The 9,013-nt window shown below is 50.8% G+C and overlaps 2 long non-coding RNA genes across 2 annotated transcripts; one reads left to right on the top strand and one right to left on the bottom strand.

The window, feature by feature from the left end:
* Nucleotides 1-1,835: 1,835 nt before the first annotated feature.
* LOC119955225 lies at nucleotides 1,836-4,047 on the bottom strand. Its single transcript, XR_005458412.1, has 2 exons — nucleotides 3,724-4,047; nucleotides 1,836-3,325 (listed from the first exon to the last, which is right to left on the bottom strand). It is a non-coding gene; the product is annotated as an uncharacterized LOC119955225 (long non-coding RNA).
* Nucleotides 3,935-5,833, top strand: LOC119955226. The gene is made up of 3 exons (XR_005458413.1): nucleotides 3,935-4,101; nucleotides 4,603-4,716; nucleotides 4,950-5,833. It is a non-coding gene; the product is annotated as an uncharacterized LOC119955226 (long non-coding RNA).
* Nucleotides 5,834-9,013: the final 3,180 nt, after the last annotated feature.

The raw sequence follows: 9,013 nt of genomic DNA, 5'->3' as shown, positions 1-9,013 counted from the left end.
TTTTCACATTTGGAAGCTGGATTCAGACAGAGAAGTATTTCCTTGTCGCTCTCTCTCTGCATGTTAAAAAGTGTCTCCACTTTAATTTAAAAGTGCTAACTGTGTTCTGGAAGGAATTCAAACCTACTGTTTTGGTAAAAGGGTTTTCTGGTACATGGGATGTTGTTATTAAATTAAAACAGTTAAGGGAAGTTATTAAGGGTTATATATAGAGTACTGTGGCTGTGTGGGGTATTTATGGGCTGGATTCTCTGACCCCCCCCCCCCCATGCCGGGACAGAGAATCGCCGGGAAGCGGCGTGAATCCCGCCCCCGCCGGCTGCCGAATTCTCCGGGGGGGGCAGGAATCGCACCGTGCCATTTGGTGCCCCCCCCGGCGATTCTCCGGCCTACAATGGGCCGAAGTCCCGCTGCTGTAATGCCTGTCCCGCCGGCGTGAATTAAACCACCTCCCTTAGCGGTGGGACTGGCGGTGCGGGCGGGCTCCGGTGGGGGGGGGTGGTGGGGCGTGGGGCGATCTGGCCCTGGGGGGTGCCCCCACGGTGGCCTGGCGCGTGATCAGGGCCCACCGATCCACGGGCGGGCCTGTGCCATGGGGGCACTCTTTTCCTTCCGCATCGGCCATAGTCTCCGCAATGGCCAACGCGGAAGTGACCCCCTTCCCTGCCCTTGCCCGGGGATGACATCAGCAGCCGCTGACGCTCCCGCTTTTGCATGGACTTCCGCCGGCCAGCGAAGTCCCTTCGGCCCCGGCTGGCATGGCGCCTAAGGCAGGAATGGGAACCACTCAGGTGCGGGCCTACCCCCTCAAGGTGAGGGCTTGGCCCCTAAAGTGCAGAGAAATCCAAACCTTTGGGGCGGCCTGACGCCAGAGTGGTTCACGCCACTCCGTCCCGCCAGGGCCCTCCCGCGCCGCCAGCTAGGGGAGAATACAGCCCTATGTTTCTAGATGATAAAATGCTTATACCGTGTGTGTTTATAAAAATGGTAACTAAATTCATAGAATAAACTTTGTTTTTGATTAAAAGTGCTTAAGGCCTCTGTTGAATAACACCTGAAAGGTAGGCTCTTGTGCTGCTCATAACCAATATCTATAAGCAGTTGTAGGTCAGGTGAGCCCCATGATATGCTTTGGAGTTTTCTAAACTCTGGCCATAACAAAATATCAAAAACTGCCACGGTTGGATTTGAACCCATGGTCCTTTGGATTATGAGTCCAATGATATCACCACTATGCTAGAAACTCCCCTTACACTAACTGAGGGATATTCTGAAATGTGACGCCAAACTGCTGTAACTTTGGAAACATGGCAGCCAATTTGCTGCAGAAGCTCCCACAAACAAATTATGACTATACAGTGTGTTTCAAAAGTAATTCATTGCTGCTTGAGGTCTTGAGAGTGTGAAAAGATATAATTTGTTTCAATGTTTATATCTTTTCATGGCACAGATCAACTGTCTCATTGAAACATACAACACTCTGAAGAGGTTTAACAAGATCAACACTCAGGTTTTTTCCGCACAGCCTCGGGACTTTAGGACTGTGATGAGGAAAGATTTCTTCAGTCAGAGGGGTGTGAATATTTGGAATTGTCTGCTCCAGTCTGTTACATCATTGAGTATACGCAATGCTGCGATAGACAGATTTTTGATCTCTCAGGGAATCTCGGGAAATGGGTAGCAGGTGGGGAAGTGAAGTTGCTACAGAAGATCAGTGACAATCGGAATGAATGGCAGAGCAGGCCCAAGGGGCCAAATGGCCTACTGTGCTCCTATTTCTAATATTTCTCTGTATTTATGAACAGGAAGTAAGTGGAGGAGAATACAACTAACTGTTTCATTTCCCACTCAGAAAAGTGGCATTTATTACAGTAAAAGTACATGGTTCAGTGAGATGCACGAATTCTAGCATCCATATTTGACAACAAATTGCAGAAGGAATTTTAAAAGTTGACTTTATTACTTTTGAGCAAGTAAGGCTATTAAAATACAATACGTCACCCGATCTCGACCCCCCTCAGGCTCCGCACCCCGGCCTCTGGAACTCCAACATCCCAACTTACCTGTTAGGGGATCCTTGAGCCCTCCACTCATCGCATTTCATAACGGCAGGACACTCCCAGGCTTGATCTCTGGCAAGGGCAACCTGGCAACTAGACACCTTGGCACTGCCATGTGCTTGGCAGCGTCACCCAGGCACCCTGTGGTTTGAGAACAAAGCGAATGTTTAAAGTTTGAATGACTCTTCGTCAGAGCAGTTTTGACAGAGTCATCCGTGCTCGCAGCGTTAGCTTTGTTCACTCTCCAGAGATGCTGTCAGACCTGCTGAGACTTTCCAGTATTTTCTGTTTTTGTTATCACAACCGTCTTCCTTTGTGCTAGGTATGACTCCAACCAGCAGAGAGCTTTCCTCCTGATTCTGTTGATTCCAGTTTCATGAGAGCTCCAGGATACCACAAAGTTAAAAATACCCTTGATTAGGATTTTGGATGTTGTATCATTTTCAATGGGACCAAAAAGGCCTGAGACTTATTGGTTGCACAGTGTATTCTTGTATTCAAGAAGGACAAATAATCAAGTCCAATATACACTCTCAAGCCTACAGCGCTCTTGCATCATTAATTTGTAAAGTTACAAGCAGCAGCATAGATACATCCAGTTGTGGTTGAGGCAGCATCTGGTGAGGAAAAGTAACTGCAAAAGAGGCTGCCTGCAGCAAGTGATCCCAAAGAATAAAATATTTCAGTCTGGTAGCTCAAAACGAGCTTATCATATGACTTAAATGTGTCACATGACCTGCACAGTTTAGATTTCCTGAGCATCCAATTAGAAAAATGTATGGCTAAGTCGCAGCTTGCTGCAGGGCAGATAGTCTGAAAACATAGAAGGGGCCATGGAATGTATTGTGGCACACATGCAATGCCTGAAGTTATTGCCAAAATGTGAAAATGCACACCTTGCTAGTTGTCTCCATGGGGCAGGATAGGAATGTGGACAATTGTGGACAAATGAGTCAAGGGTCAAATTTTCAGGTCATTGGAAAGTGTTTGTGTGAATCAAGAGTGCAACTCATTGCTAGAGATATACTAGGCTATGTTGGCACAGATAGGAATGGAACCAAGCAGAAGAGGGCCCTGGAGGTAGAGGAATGGATGGCCTTGTCCAATGCTGCAGGGTTAAGAAAAATAAGTAGAGGTCAGTCTTTTGATGAGTCGTTCAACAGTCTCTTCATTTCAATTATAGAGAGATGAAAGATCCTTGATATTGCTCTTGTTCAAAATAATTTTTACCAAATTCTTGGACAACATTCCTCCATCTTGCAGGACTACCAAAAGAAAATAGATGAACAGAATGTTATAGTTTGTTGGAAATTGGATATAAAATTGTTGCCACACTTGCTTACATAGAAAAAGCCACTGCATACCAAATAGTGATTCATGACGTTCTAAATAGATGTAAGTACATATTAGCAAATGCAAAGCAAATATGTTTCCAGTAATTTACCAATGCTTATCTTACCATTAATTAGTAATTGCCTTTTCCACGAGACTAGGGTTATCACTTTTTCTGAGCTCTTGCCAAGTAAATGAGTTCTTTCATCTACAAATACACTAACAAAGTATATCTAAAACTAAAGATTCAGCAGAGTATAGGATTACTTCTGCTCTTCATATAAAAAATATTTAAACCTTTTTTGAGAATCGTTTACTTTGTAATACTCACATGAAATCTTATGCTGAATTTTTCGATGTTCTGTTAGGAGGTAAGCGACAGGGCAGTGCATAGAACTCAGGCTCGTTTGAATGCTGTGGAATTTTTCACTGAACTTGCCAAATTCGGGTCATCTGGGAGACAGGCTGGCTGTTGAATCAGTGCACACATAATAAAAGCCCTCCTGCTTTTCCTGTTAATCCAATAGTGGAGGCAACAGGATGCCTTCAGATGCCTGTTTACAGAATATATTGACCTTTGCTGACAGCTAGACTCTGCGCTTTTCGTCTCCTATTCACTGCCTAAGGGGCTCAGATTTGTGAATCTAGAAAAAAACAGAACTGTCAGTTAAGAGTTGGTGCTGTTTCTCTTTGAAAGGAAAGGTTCTAGGTGAGAGACAGTCATGTAAGCCTTGCTTTATAATGGAATAATATACCAATAACTGAGGTATCATGCAACCGATCAAAGAGGAATATTATGAAATTATAGTTTTTGATTAGAATTGTCACATATATTTCATTTGCTAGCTGTAGCAAGAACATGCTTAAAATAACAGCCTCTGATATGAAGGGCTCGCTAGAAGAAGCAGTCTTGGGTGGCCCAATACTTCATCTGGCACAAAAGCAAATTTATGCCTGTTCATGACACACACTTCTTCCCTTCAAAGTAAGTGCAGTAATTATTTTAAAAAGGAAAAATGAACAAAGCATCAGCAGGCTGCAATACCAGATACTTACATAACATTGCTTAGAGTGGCTGCAGTGACCATATTGTCAATTATCGTTTTTCATAGCTTATTGTTCCTGACTTGTTTCAGTTAAAACAAGATGCCTCTTTGATTTGAGACATCAACGTGTTAATGCCACCAAATTATTTTGCATCTATTTCTAGTGGAGAAATCTATCCAAATCCTCTGTAACCTGCATCTTATCCTCAACAACTTAACAAAGAATGTTCAAGCTAAACCCTGATGGAGGACAATTATCAATCACCCACATGGAGCAGGTAAATTGTGATGCCAGTAAATTGTGATTTTAATGCTGAAAGAATACAGATTGTCCATTTATCATAACATTTAAATGTTACATTTTCAACACCAAAATGAAAACTAATTCAAATTTAGAAGTTAAGCAGTAAACATAAGCCCTTTAAAATGTTCAAATTGCCTTATTCTTGGTTTATGCATATCGATGATCTCTTTCTCAATTGCTAGCAGTCTTGCTTCTGATTCACTTCAGGCCTGAAGCACAAAAATCAAGGCTGACACTCCACCGTAGACCTGAGGGAGAGCTGTGCTGCCGGAGGTGGTGTCCCATCTGCCTGCTCGGGTGGATGCAAAAGACCTCACATCACTATTTCAAAGGAGATCCGGGGAAGTCATCCCTGCTGACTGAGCCAATATTTATCCCGCAAAAAACATTACAAAAGCAGATTATCGGGTCATTAACACATTTCTGTTCGTGGGAGTTTGTAGTATGCAGATTGGCTACCTTCATTCTTACATGGCGGCAAGGCGGCACAGTGGTTAGCACTGCTGCCTCACAGCTCCAGGGACCCGTGTTCAATTCCGGACTCGGGTTACTGTCTGCGTGGAGTTTGCACGTTCTCTCCATGTCTGCGTGGGTTTCCTCCGGGTGCTCCGGTTTCCTCCCACAGTCCAAAGGTGTGCACGTTAGGTAGATGATTTGCCCCTTGATGCCCAGGGGTTAGGTGTGGTTACAGGTTTAAGGCAAGGGATTGGGCTTGGGTAGAGTGCTTCTACGAAGAATTGGTGCAGACTCGATGGGAAAAATGGCACTGTAGGGATCCTATGATTACAAAAAATGACTACATTTGAAAAAGTATTTTATTGGCTGTAATGTATTTTGAGGTATCCAGTAGTCATGAAAAGTGCTGTATAAATGCAAGTCTTTCTTTCATTGTATTAGCTTTGCCAATTGGTAAAACTAGTAATGTGTGATTTCTAAATGCAGCATACAATTGTAATTCTGCAACCAGCATTTGAAACAAACCAATTATTATCAACGTTCAAGAAACTTAATTGAAATTCAGGTTACTCCATGTGTGTGACTTCCTACGTAAACAGGGGCGAAATTCTCCGCGGACCGACGTGACGCCCATTTCCGGCGGGAAAAAGCGGTGCGCATGACTCCGGCGTCCGGGCCTTCTTTTAAGCTGGCAATCTCCGTTCCCGGAAGGGCCAGCAGCGGACTGACGCGATAGGCGTCAGTTTCACCAGCTGCGGAAGTGGCGAGTCCCGGCGTTTGTGTGGTGGGGACAGAAAGAGACCCAGTGGGGTGGGGGGTGGGGGAAAGAAGAGCGACCTGGCATTGGGGGGGGGGGGGGGGGAGAAGAGTGACCCGGCATTGGGGGGGGGGGGGGGGGAAAGAAGAGCGACCCGGCATTGGGGGGGGGGGGGGGAAAGAAGAGCGACCCGGCGTTTGGGGGGGGGGTCGCGGAGTTGGGAGGGAGAGAGAGGGAGGGAGGGAGAGAGGGGAGGGAGGGAGGGATGGATTGCGGCATTGAGAGGAGAGGAGAGGAGAGGGGGGTTACGGCGTTGAGTTGAGAGGGAGGGAGGGGGTTGCGGCGTTGAGTTGAGAGGAGAGGAGAGGGGGGGTACCGGCGTTGAGAGAGGGGGGGCGGCGTTGGAGGGGGTAGGGGTGGTATGGGGGGTTGAGGTAGGGGGCAGCGGCGTGCAGAGGGGGGGGGCGACGGATGGCCGGGACCAACGCACCGTCGCCCCCTCTGCACGCCGCTGCCCCTACCGCAACCCCCCCTCACCACCCCTACCCCCTCCAACGCCCCTACCCCCTCACCACCCCTACCCCCTCACCACCCCTACCCCCCCACCACCCCTACCCCCCTCCAACGCCGCTATACCCCCTCACCACCCCTACCCCCCCACCACCCCTACCCCCCTCCAACGCCGCTACCCCCTTCCAACGCCGCACCCCCCCCCCCACCCACTAACGGAGGAAGGAAAGGGGGGAGGAGGAAGGAATGGGGGAGGAGGAGAGAGGGTGGGTGTGTGGGTACTGGCTTTCAGAGGGAGGGGGGTGTGTGGGTACCGACCTTCAGAGGGGGGGGTACCGGCCTTCAGAGGGAGGGGGGGGGGGTACCGGCCTTCAGAGGGAGGGGGGGGTACCGGCCTTCAGAGGGAGGGGGGGGTACCGGCCTTCAGAGGGAGGGGGTACCGGCCTTCAGAGGGAGGGGGGAAACCGGCCTTCAGAGGGAGGGGGGGTACCGGCCTTCAGAGGGAGGGGGGGGGTACCGGCCTTCAGAGGGAGGGGGAGGGGTTGTGGGTACCGGCGTTGAGAGGGGGGGGTGTGTGAGTGTACCGGAGGAGGGGGGGGGGGACCCTGCGTTGAGGGGGGGGAACCCTGCGTCTGAAAGCCGGTACCCACACACCCACCCTCTCTCGTCCTCCCCCCATTCCTTCCTCCTCCCCTTTCCTTCCTCCGTTAGTGGAGGGTGGGGGGTTGCGGCGTTGAGAGGGGGGGGGGTTGCGGCATTGAGAGGGGGGTAGGGGTGGTGGGGAGGGGGGTAGTGGTGGTGGGGAGGGGGTAGGGGTGGTGAGGGGGTAGGGGTGGTGAGGGGGTAGGGGTGGTGAGGGGGTAGGGGCGTTGGAGGGGGTAGGGGTTGTGAGGGGGGGTTGCGGTAGGGGCAGCGGCGTGCAGAGGGGGCGACGGTGCGTTGGTCCCGGCCATCCGTCGCCCCCCCCCTCTGCACGCCGCTGCCCCCTACCTCAACCCCCCATACCACCCCTACCCCCTCCAACGCCGCCCCCCTCTCTCAACGCCGGTACCCCCCCTCTCCTCTCCTCTCAACTCAACGCCGCAACCCCCTCCCTCCCTCTCAACTCAACGCCGTAACCCCCCTCTCCTCTCCTCTCCTCTCAATGCCGCAATCCATCCCTCCCTCCCTCCCCTCTCTCCCTCCCTCCCGCACTCGCCCCCCCCCCCGCACTCGCCCCCCCCCCGCACTCGCCCCCCCCCCCGCACTCGCCCCCCCCCGCACTCGCCCCCCCCCCCGCACTCGCCCCCCCCACACTCGCCCCCCCCACACTCGCCCCCCCCCACACTCGCCCCCCCCCCCCCACTCGCCCCCCCCCCCCCCCACTCGCCCCCCGCCCCACACTCGGACACTGAACGGCGTCAACCATCATCAATGGTTGACGCCGTTTTAAAGCTACTCTGTTTTTCGCCGACGTGACCCGTGGCCACGTCGGCGGGACTTCGGCCCATCCGGGCCGGAGATTTGTTGAAACAAAAATATAATGAAATACCGCCGGCGCCAGCTGTTTTCAAAGGCTGCCGGCGGGATTTGCACAACGCCGGTTTTTGGCCGGTCAGAGAATAAAAAACCCTGCGGGAGCGGGATTAACGCCGCTGCCGGCCGATTCTCCGACCCTGCGTGGGGTCGGAGAATTTCGCCCCAGGTGTCAACCTTCCAGCTCCTACCGCTAAGGGGGATTCAGGACAGGGTAGTTTCCAGAGAGTGGGGAGGAGAAGGGAGCATCTCGGACATTTACAAGGAACTTATGGGGTCAGAGGAGACGCAGACCGAGGAGCTGAAGCGCAAGTGGGAGGAGGAGCTAGGAGGAGAGATGGAGGATAGTCTATGGGCGGACGCATTGAGTTGAGTCAACGCGTCCACAACATGTGCCAGGCTCAGCCTGATACAATTTAAGGTCATTCACTGGGCTCACATGACATGGCCTGGATGAGCAGATTCTTTAGGGTGGAAGACAGGTGTGCAAAATGTGGGGGAAGACCAGCGAACCATGTCCACATGTCCTGGGCATGTCCGAATCTTACGGGATTTTGGCAGGGGTTTGCAGATGTCATGTCCACAGTGTTAAAAACAAGGGTGGCGCTGAGTCCAGAGGTGGCGATTTTCGGGGTGTCGGAAGACCCGGGAATCCAGGAGGAGAAAGAGGCAGACGTTCTGGCCTTTGCTTCCCTGGTAGCCCGGAGACGAATACTATTAGCTTGGAGGAACTCAAAGCCCCCGAAGTCGGAGACCTGGCTATCTCTGTTTGGAGAAAATCAAGTTCGCCTTGAGAGGGTCACTGTTAGGGATCGCCCGGAGGTGGCAACCATTTGTCGACTTCTTCGCGGAAAATTAATCGTCAGCAGAAGGGGGGGGGGTTAGTTTAGCTTGAGTAGGGGGTTAATAAAGGGGGGACCTGTAAGGGAGGGAGACGGCTTTTGCACTATGTTTATAGTTTCATGTACATTGCTTATTGTGTTGTTGTTATAATACCAAAAAATGCCTCAATAAAATGTTTATTAAAAAAAGA

The sequence above is a fragment of the Scyliorhinus canicula genome, chromosome 20 (genome assembly GCF_902713615.1).
Source record: "Scyliorhinus canicula chromosome 20, sScyCan1.1, whole genome shotgun sequence".
NCBI lineage: Eukaryota > Metazoa > Chordata > Chondrichthyes > Carcharhiniformes > Scyliorhinidae > Scyliorhinus > Scyliorhinus canicula.
Note: the sequence above shows the minus strand (reverse complement) of the source record. Positions and strands in the feature narration are given on the sequence as shown.